Genomic DNA, 7,334 nt, shown 5'->3' on the forward strand with positions numbered 1-7,334 from the left:
AAATGATTTAAACGAGTAATTGATTCTCAAAATGGCCCTTTAATTTTCTGATCTACTAACCGATTAATCGATCTAATGACAATAGATGACATGTTTTAGTTAAAATATTTTAAACAATTTCATAACAGTATCTACCAAACTGAAACATTTAACTTTAGTACCACATGTGTAGGCCTATAAAGACTTATCAGTCTATTAATTCTCTGTAAATATCACACGACTAAACAAATATCTCGTAAATCAAACAGAGTTCAATTTATTCACTAAATCCGCTTCCCTGTATACACCTTCCTCACCGGCCCCTTTAAACGGGGAGGTGCTCCGGTGCTCACCCCCAGACCGGGGCTCTCCGCTGTTCTCCGGGAGGGGTAGAGAGGGAGTTCGGGCTGGCTGAGAGCGGACGCGTCGGAAACCTCCCCGGAGGGGCCCCGTGTAATTCGATGCATGCTGTTAAAGCTTAGAGTATATTGTCTTCCCTTTGCTTATGAAGCCTCCACCCACCGGCCCACCCTACATTTAGCGGATCATGTGACTCGGGGTAAGTCATTTGCAAGTACAACAGTTCTCTGTGCGCTCCCATTCATTTCCTGAGAACTGCCTAAGCTGAGCAGCTGAGAGGCAGAAGGGGAGGGAGCTGCTCACTTACATACACTCACTCACTCACTCACTCACTCACTCACTCACTCACACATAGACACACACACACACACACACACACACACACACACACACACACACACACATACACACACATACACACACACACACGTACATACACGCAGAGTGAGAGGAGAGGAGAGGAGAGGAGAGGAGAGGGAGAGGAGGAGAGGAGACAGAGAGGACTGTAGAAAGGAAAACAGTGTCCCAGTCTCCACGGCTCTGCAGCTTCTGACAAGGTCTGTGCATTTTTCTCGTCCTGTTCCTCTGCTGGCTGCTGCTGCTGCTGCTGCTGCTGCTGCTGTGTGCTTCATTTGTCACGTTGCTGGGCTTTGTGCTTGTGTTCAGTGCGTCTCGTTCAGCTGTCATTGCTCTGTCAAAGCAGATGACAACTCAGATCACCTATGGCATTGTGTCTGGTGTATGTCAGTGGGGGAAAATAAGAGACCCAGCGTGGTGCTGACTGGACATGTAACACTTATTCCCCACGTAAATTCATAAGCTGTCATGACAAGAGAGAAAAAAGTGATTATACACCGAACGACTGAGGGCATAGGCAGCATCCTGACTTTACAGTGCCGGCACCGGTTGTGAAATCTCTTATGTGTCACTTATTTACTTGTAAAGCAACTTCAAAACATATCAGCTGAGCAGTGCAGCAGTGTTGTAGAATAATACTGACTGGGTGTCTTGGTGGGGAATATGAGAGTGTGAAGTGAGACAAGCACCACACCAAACTCTCTCAGCACTTCTCAATGGAAAAAGTTTTCTGCTTGTCAGAGTTTTGTGCCTGTCTTAAGAGAGTTTTGTGTGTATGTGTGTGTGTGTGTGTGTGTGGGTGGTTGTGCATTTGTGTGAAGCATTGTGGTGTGTGTGTGTGTGTGTGTGTGTGTATGTTTGACAGGCTTGTTTGCCTACCGTAGCCTACTGTAGCAGCTTAGAGACAGAGAGAGAGGAGGCTGTTAGCAACGGGTTAAACATTAGGAGGCTCGGGTAGCGGAGGAAGGACACTGGGGGGGAGGTGTGTGTGTGTGTGTGTGTATGTGTGTGTGTGTGTGTGTGTGTGTGTGTGTGTGTGTGTGTGTGTATGTGTGGGAGTGTTGCAGGGGTGGTGTCTTGGATGTCATCGGCAGCGCTCTCACTTCCAGGGTAATAGTCATTGGTATTGATGGGTGGCTGTCAGAGAGGCAGAGAGCCACCAGGCTGGGGAGAGTGGCCGGGGGCTGGCCCTTGGCTGTTATTTTCAATTACAGGGGACCGGGGCAGAGCTGACAGCAAAGGCATTTGTACATCCAGCAAGGGGGAGGAGGAGGGTGTGTGTGTGTGTGTTGGAGGGGTGGGTGGGGGGTGGGTGGCAAGAGGAGGGGAGGGAGCAAGAGAGCAGGAGGGAGGGAGCGAGAAAGGTGGGAGGGGGATGAGACTCTGGCCTCTGCTCCTGGGTTTGATGTGGAAACTGAGCACTGACCTCTGTGACTTTACCCCCGCGTTGTCGAGAGGCCCTGCTTTGCCTTTAACTGTGTAACAGCCGTAGGGTGTGTGTGTGTGTGTGTGTGTGTGTGTGTGTGTGCATGTGTTTAAGTAGGGGTGCCATCAACAAAAAAGAAGAGGAAAAAAAAAAAAAAAGATGAGGGGGGTGGGGATATGTGTGTGTGTGGACGAGACCCCCTGCAGCTCACGGATGTTCAGCGAGTGAGATTAGTGCCCATTTAAACTCTCACTTAAATCCATTTACAAAGGGGCCTTTTCCCTGTGCGTGAATAAGCAGGCTGATATTACCACACATGTAGATTCCACAGTACACCGTGATTCAACAGGGAAGAAAAATCATATTGGAGCAATGAAACAGGCAACATATAAATATATCCTGGCACTGACGAACAAATCAGTGAAGGTTGCTCTAAGGAGAGAGTGATAATACTTGACAATAATATCATCTTTCTGCAGGGTGTTTTTACAATAACGACACTATTCATGACAAAATGATGAGAGAATGGAGGATACGTTCGGTACATGTACGAACAAATCTTTAACACTGAATCTTTAAACTTAACTGACTACAATCAATCATCATTGTGACTGACTTTGTGCCGTGAAACAAAAACATTAATAGAAATAAACTGGATAGGCTGCTGCGCTACTAACCGTAGCTACTAGTTTTGTAGTGAACTGAATGTACCAGCTTCAACCAGCAACAGATTGAACATAGTATTGTAGCGAAGACTGCCAGAATCAGCACTGAACGTCGCGGCGACGTGTTCGCTTACTGACGTTTAAAATGAAGTGCATTTCAACGGTGACACATTTATGAATCTTTATCCAGACTCACTGAAATGATTTGAGTCAGCAAAGTGATCCATTGCTGAATTTTCCATGGAGTTCTTTTAAGCCGATTGGCATCTTTAGCTAAACAAACGTTGACCACTTTGGTAATTTCTTTTCCCTGTCTTGTACTGTGCATCACATGGAGAACGCCTGGTCACATATTCACTATTACACTACAATCTTCCAAATGAAAAAAAACACATTATTTGTTGTGTCACCATGCCCTCCCGAACAAAACATATGATCTGACTGCACCACTGGCATGACAACATTGTTTGTCAGCGCCTAAGTGCTATGGTAAAGGTTTGGTTTGGTTTAGGCACAAAAACAACTTGGTTAGGTTCAAGGGAAGATCGTGGTTTGAGTTAAAATTACTGTTTTGTTAAGGTTAAGGGAATCTATGGAACAATTGTAGTGATGGTAGTTGGTTGGGATACAGACAGCAGTCTCCCTTGTTAAAGTCTGAGGTCTTGTTGAGCCGTCCATCCACCCTGCTTGTCTTCCGCTGTGGACTTTGTGGCTCTATAACATCGCAGTCATAATTCCCGCAGCCAGTAGAGCGCTTTGTCACTCGAAGGTAAACATATGCTGTTTTCAGGTTTTTGCTGAAACGACTGACGCTGACATTTTTCTTGGGTCGACATGCGTCCATGTAAATTGGCGGTTTAGTTATCTAGACCAGACATCAGCTGTGGTTCTCTTTGGCTCACCTTGCACTCAGCCAGGTGTTTCAGCTTGAGGTGGTTAAATGGGTTTGATGTGCTTTTGTTTGGTCATGATGATGTAACACTTGCAATATTAAATTTGATCAAATTAAAAACCATACTGGTATTATCACGAACATCATGATGCAGCATACCTCCAGTTGTTTTCCCTCCACAACTGCATCAAACTGCTGCTGCTGCTGATTGCTTCAATGGCTCAACCCCCACCCCAAGACATGGTCCAAGGGCTTATGATAGAGATCAGTGCAGGTGGGGGGACTCAATTAAAAAGCCAATCACCCTCGGATAGACTCTATCTGTCCATCAACACCGCTCTGCCCAGCACATTTAATTGCTCGGCAGGATTCCCCCACTAAAGGCATCATCTGTCTGCCACAGATCACAACACACAAATTGGGTGCGTGTTGACAGATTGAATCTTTCAGGAAGGAGTGCCGTGGTCTTGGATGTGCACTCCAACAACATGCAGGCTCACTGTCTTATTCAGGGAGATGTGAAATTCCTCGTATTACCCCTAATCAGTTGGGTTAACTGCTGGCATATTGACTGACTGCTGTATCATTGATCCAACTGGGTGTTATGGAGTGTATCGTCATTGATTGCAGATAGACTGCAGTGCATGGTATGGCTGGATTCGTTTGGATCCCTGACTGTAAGCCAAGGAAATTTAAAAGGGGGGTGGGTGTACAAGGTGCATTGTGGGATGTCCTATGACCCTTGCTTATAGCGGTGCTGTCGTATCTCCAGACCTGTCAAACCTGGACGTTCAGCCACAGGAGACTGCTGTATGCACAGACCCTGAACCCTACACACACTTACCCACAGGTTCTTACAATAGATTAGTGTGTCAAGGTCATGTATATACGTATGTATATATGTATGTGTGAAACAGACAGCAGCCAAATGGATGACTTTGCATAATGATAGATGTACCTGTCACTAAGCGAACTAAATCACCGAGACACAAGAGGTGACGGATCGTGAGGGTTAAACATCCAAAACATCTGCAGATACTTCATCTGCTGCTGTTTCATTGTCAGTAGTAAGACATGTGCTGGTAGTTATGTTGAACTTGCTGCGCATGAAAAAAAGACTAATATTTGTAGGTGATAGCTGCGAACTGAACTCCCCGTGCTGTTATTTCATCATGTCAGAAGATGACAAAATGTTCTTTTCCCTTTGCGTTTTCTCTTGTGGATTCAACCTTCGACCCCCAGTGTCCAGCCCACGTTTGTTTACCAAAATTGAGTTAAAGGGTGTACACGGAGTGCTAGAGCCTGTGTGTTTTGTGACAAACTGAGAGAGGGAGAGAGAGAGAGAGAGAGGGAGAGAGAGGGAGAGAGAGGGAGCATGGAAAGTATTGTGCAAAAGCGGTGACTCTGAGGTTGATAATCTAAATAGTGAACACAAACAGAAAGAACTACAAGCTAACATGGATGATTACAACTTGTCAAACATCAGTGTGTGAGTATTTGGAATTTTTTGCTGCATTCCTCTGTTGAATACTTCTATAGAGACACTCTAGAGAAACCAGGCTTATCTTTTGATAGAGAAAAGGAAACTGTCATCGAACAACAAACAGATGTAAAGGGAGGTCGATTTTTAGATGATGTTGTCTGGCCAGTGCACTGATCCAACTTTTCTTCTAGTAATGACACCATCTCTAGAGCTGCACACTCACTGCTTACTGGAAATGACTCATATGTGCAGAGCTTGCCCCCAGACTCTGATTTAAAGTTGCTCGACATGTTTCCATGGCTAGGATGGAAAGGTATGTCAATCTGTCTCTCTGTGGTGATGTTTCCTCTTTCAACCAAGTGTCTTGTTTTGCTTCGGCCAAATATGGCGGGTTAACAGAAGGAGGGAGAAAAGGAAGGAAGCCAAGAAAAGAGGATGGAAGAGCATTCAAAGTCAGCATTTTCAGATTGTTTTGGACCAATGTTGAGCTGTTATTGCAGGAAGAGTTTGCCTTTACAGAGTCTTTGGGCTGCTGCCTCTCCTCTAGCCTCAGTGCAGATGGTTTCAGCGGACCTGCACAAGGATGCTGCACGGACCACTGTGAACTTCGTTTCCAGTTGTACTGTAGGTCAACTGTTGGGAGAGGAAATTATGCAAACAACATGTGGAATCCATTTGGTGGGGGGTAGGGGGGGGGGGGGCATTCCACAGGCTCTTTGGCTTTAACGCAACCGAATGTCGGTTCATGCAATGCGCCATGACTCCTCGATTAGCTGCTTCAACCAGGTATCAACACGGCACAGCATCAGTTGAAAAAGAGAGGAAAAATAATCGAAGTGAAGGCATGAGTAGATGAGTAATAGAGGTAAACACAGCTGCTGGCTTTTATTGAGTGGTGTTGGAGAGCTGGAATGGGTCAAACCAAGGGGAAAAAACTCAGCGAGCGAAAATAACTGCGCACACATTTGATGTAATAAGTGTCAGTGTGTAGGAATGTTTTGGTTGGTCCGTTATTGTCTGTTTCCATATGTGCTGTGTGTTGGGGTGGATTTGGTTGTGTCAGCACAAAGTGAGGTTAGATAGGGTAGGCACTTCATGATGCTGCATCAAGAGGACTCTGCAAGACTATTAAACACCAAGACAAATGCATGCGTGCATGCGTGCTTGTGTGTGTGTGTGTGTGTGTGTACCTGCGTACATGCGTTTGTTTGTATCACAAGAGATAGCGAGTGAGAAGAAAGGGCAGAGGGAGAGAGCTGGAAAAAAAAAAGTGTGTGTTTAAGTGTTTGAGCTGCTATTATTTCTACGTGAGTTGCTTACAGTAGATACTGTAGATGAGTCAGTGTGTTGGTGCCTGTGCATGCTTGCATTGTGTGCAATTATTGTAAAACATCTAGGTCGATCTTTAAGAGTGCATGTGAGTGCACATGTGCTGTGATGCATTCAGTAGACAAGCTATTGTGAGTAGTATGTACACAGTGCATATGTTGGGGGAGGGATCGCTCACACAAACACACACACACACACAAACACACACACACATTCAGACATACATGTTAGAACACAAACACACACACACACACACACACACACACACACATACACTATCAAAGCCTTGGGGGATAAAAGGCAGTAGCCTACTCAAAGAATCCCCCATTAGAGCAGGAGTGTACTGTCATCCCTTGGGGAGGGGAGGAAGAAGAGAGAGAGTATGTGGGTGGTTGGCGGTGATAGTGGTGGTGGGAAGGATGCAGGTTATTGTGAGGATGCTAATCTAATGCATCCCACCTCCCTGTAAGGGCAGCCGATGAGAGCAGGGTTTCGCTCTGACCCTCAGTTTCAGTAAGCAGAGAGCAGCTATAACCTCTGCATGAGAGGAGCGGTGACTGAGTGCCGTGAATCACTTGCTTATATGTTCATGTACCATATATTCTCATGGGCTTTTATTCTAAAACACACTGGCTATATTATTTGATGTTTCTGTTTTGTTGTGGTTTCCTCACACCGGAGCTGTTGAACCATTCCAGGGCAAAACATTCACCGGGGTTCCAGTGTTTTATTCACTGTGAATTCAGTACCGGACTGTGCCCACGATGCGCCTCTGTCAGTTTGAGATAATTATTAAGTGCTGCAGTGTGGTCACCTCAGCCCAGGACCTGTGCACCGAGAGTA

The 7,334-nt window shown here is 45.7% G+C and overlaps 1 protein-coding gene across 1 annotated transcript in view; it reads left to right on the forward strand.

Moving 5' to 3' along the window:
- Positions 1–783: 783 nt before the first annotated feature.
- klf12 (Kruppel like factor 12) overlaps positions 784–7,334 on the forward strand; it is a 34,783-nt gene continuing 28,232 nt past the window's right edge. The window contains exon 1 of the mRNA XM_022740708.1: positions 784–896. The gene's annotated coding sequence lies outside the window, so the exon portion shown is untranslated. The remainder of the gene's footprint in view (positions 897–7,334) is intronic.

This window comes from Seriola dumerili, unplaced genomic scaffold, assembly GCF_002260705.1.
Source record: "Seriola dumerili isolate Sdu_G_001 unplaced genomic scaffold, Sdu_1.0 BDQW01000052.1, whole genome shotgun sequence".
NCBI classification, from domain to species: Eukaryota; Metazoa; Chordata; class Actinopteri; order Carangiformes; family Carangidae; genus Seriola; species Seriola dumerili.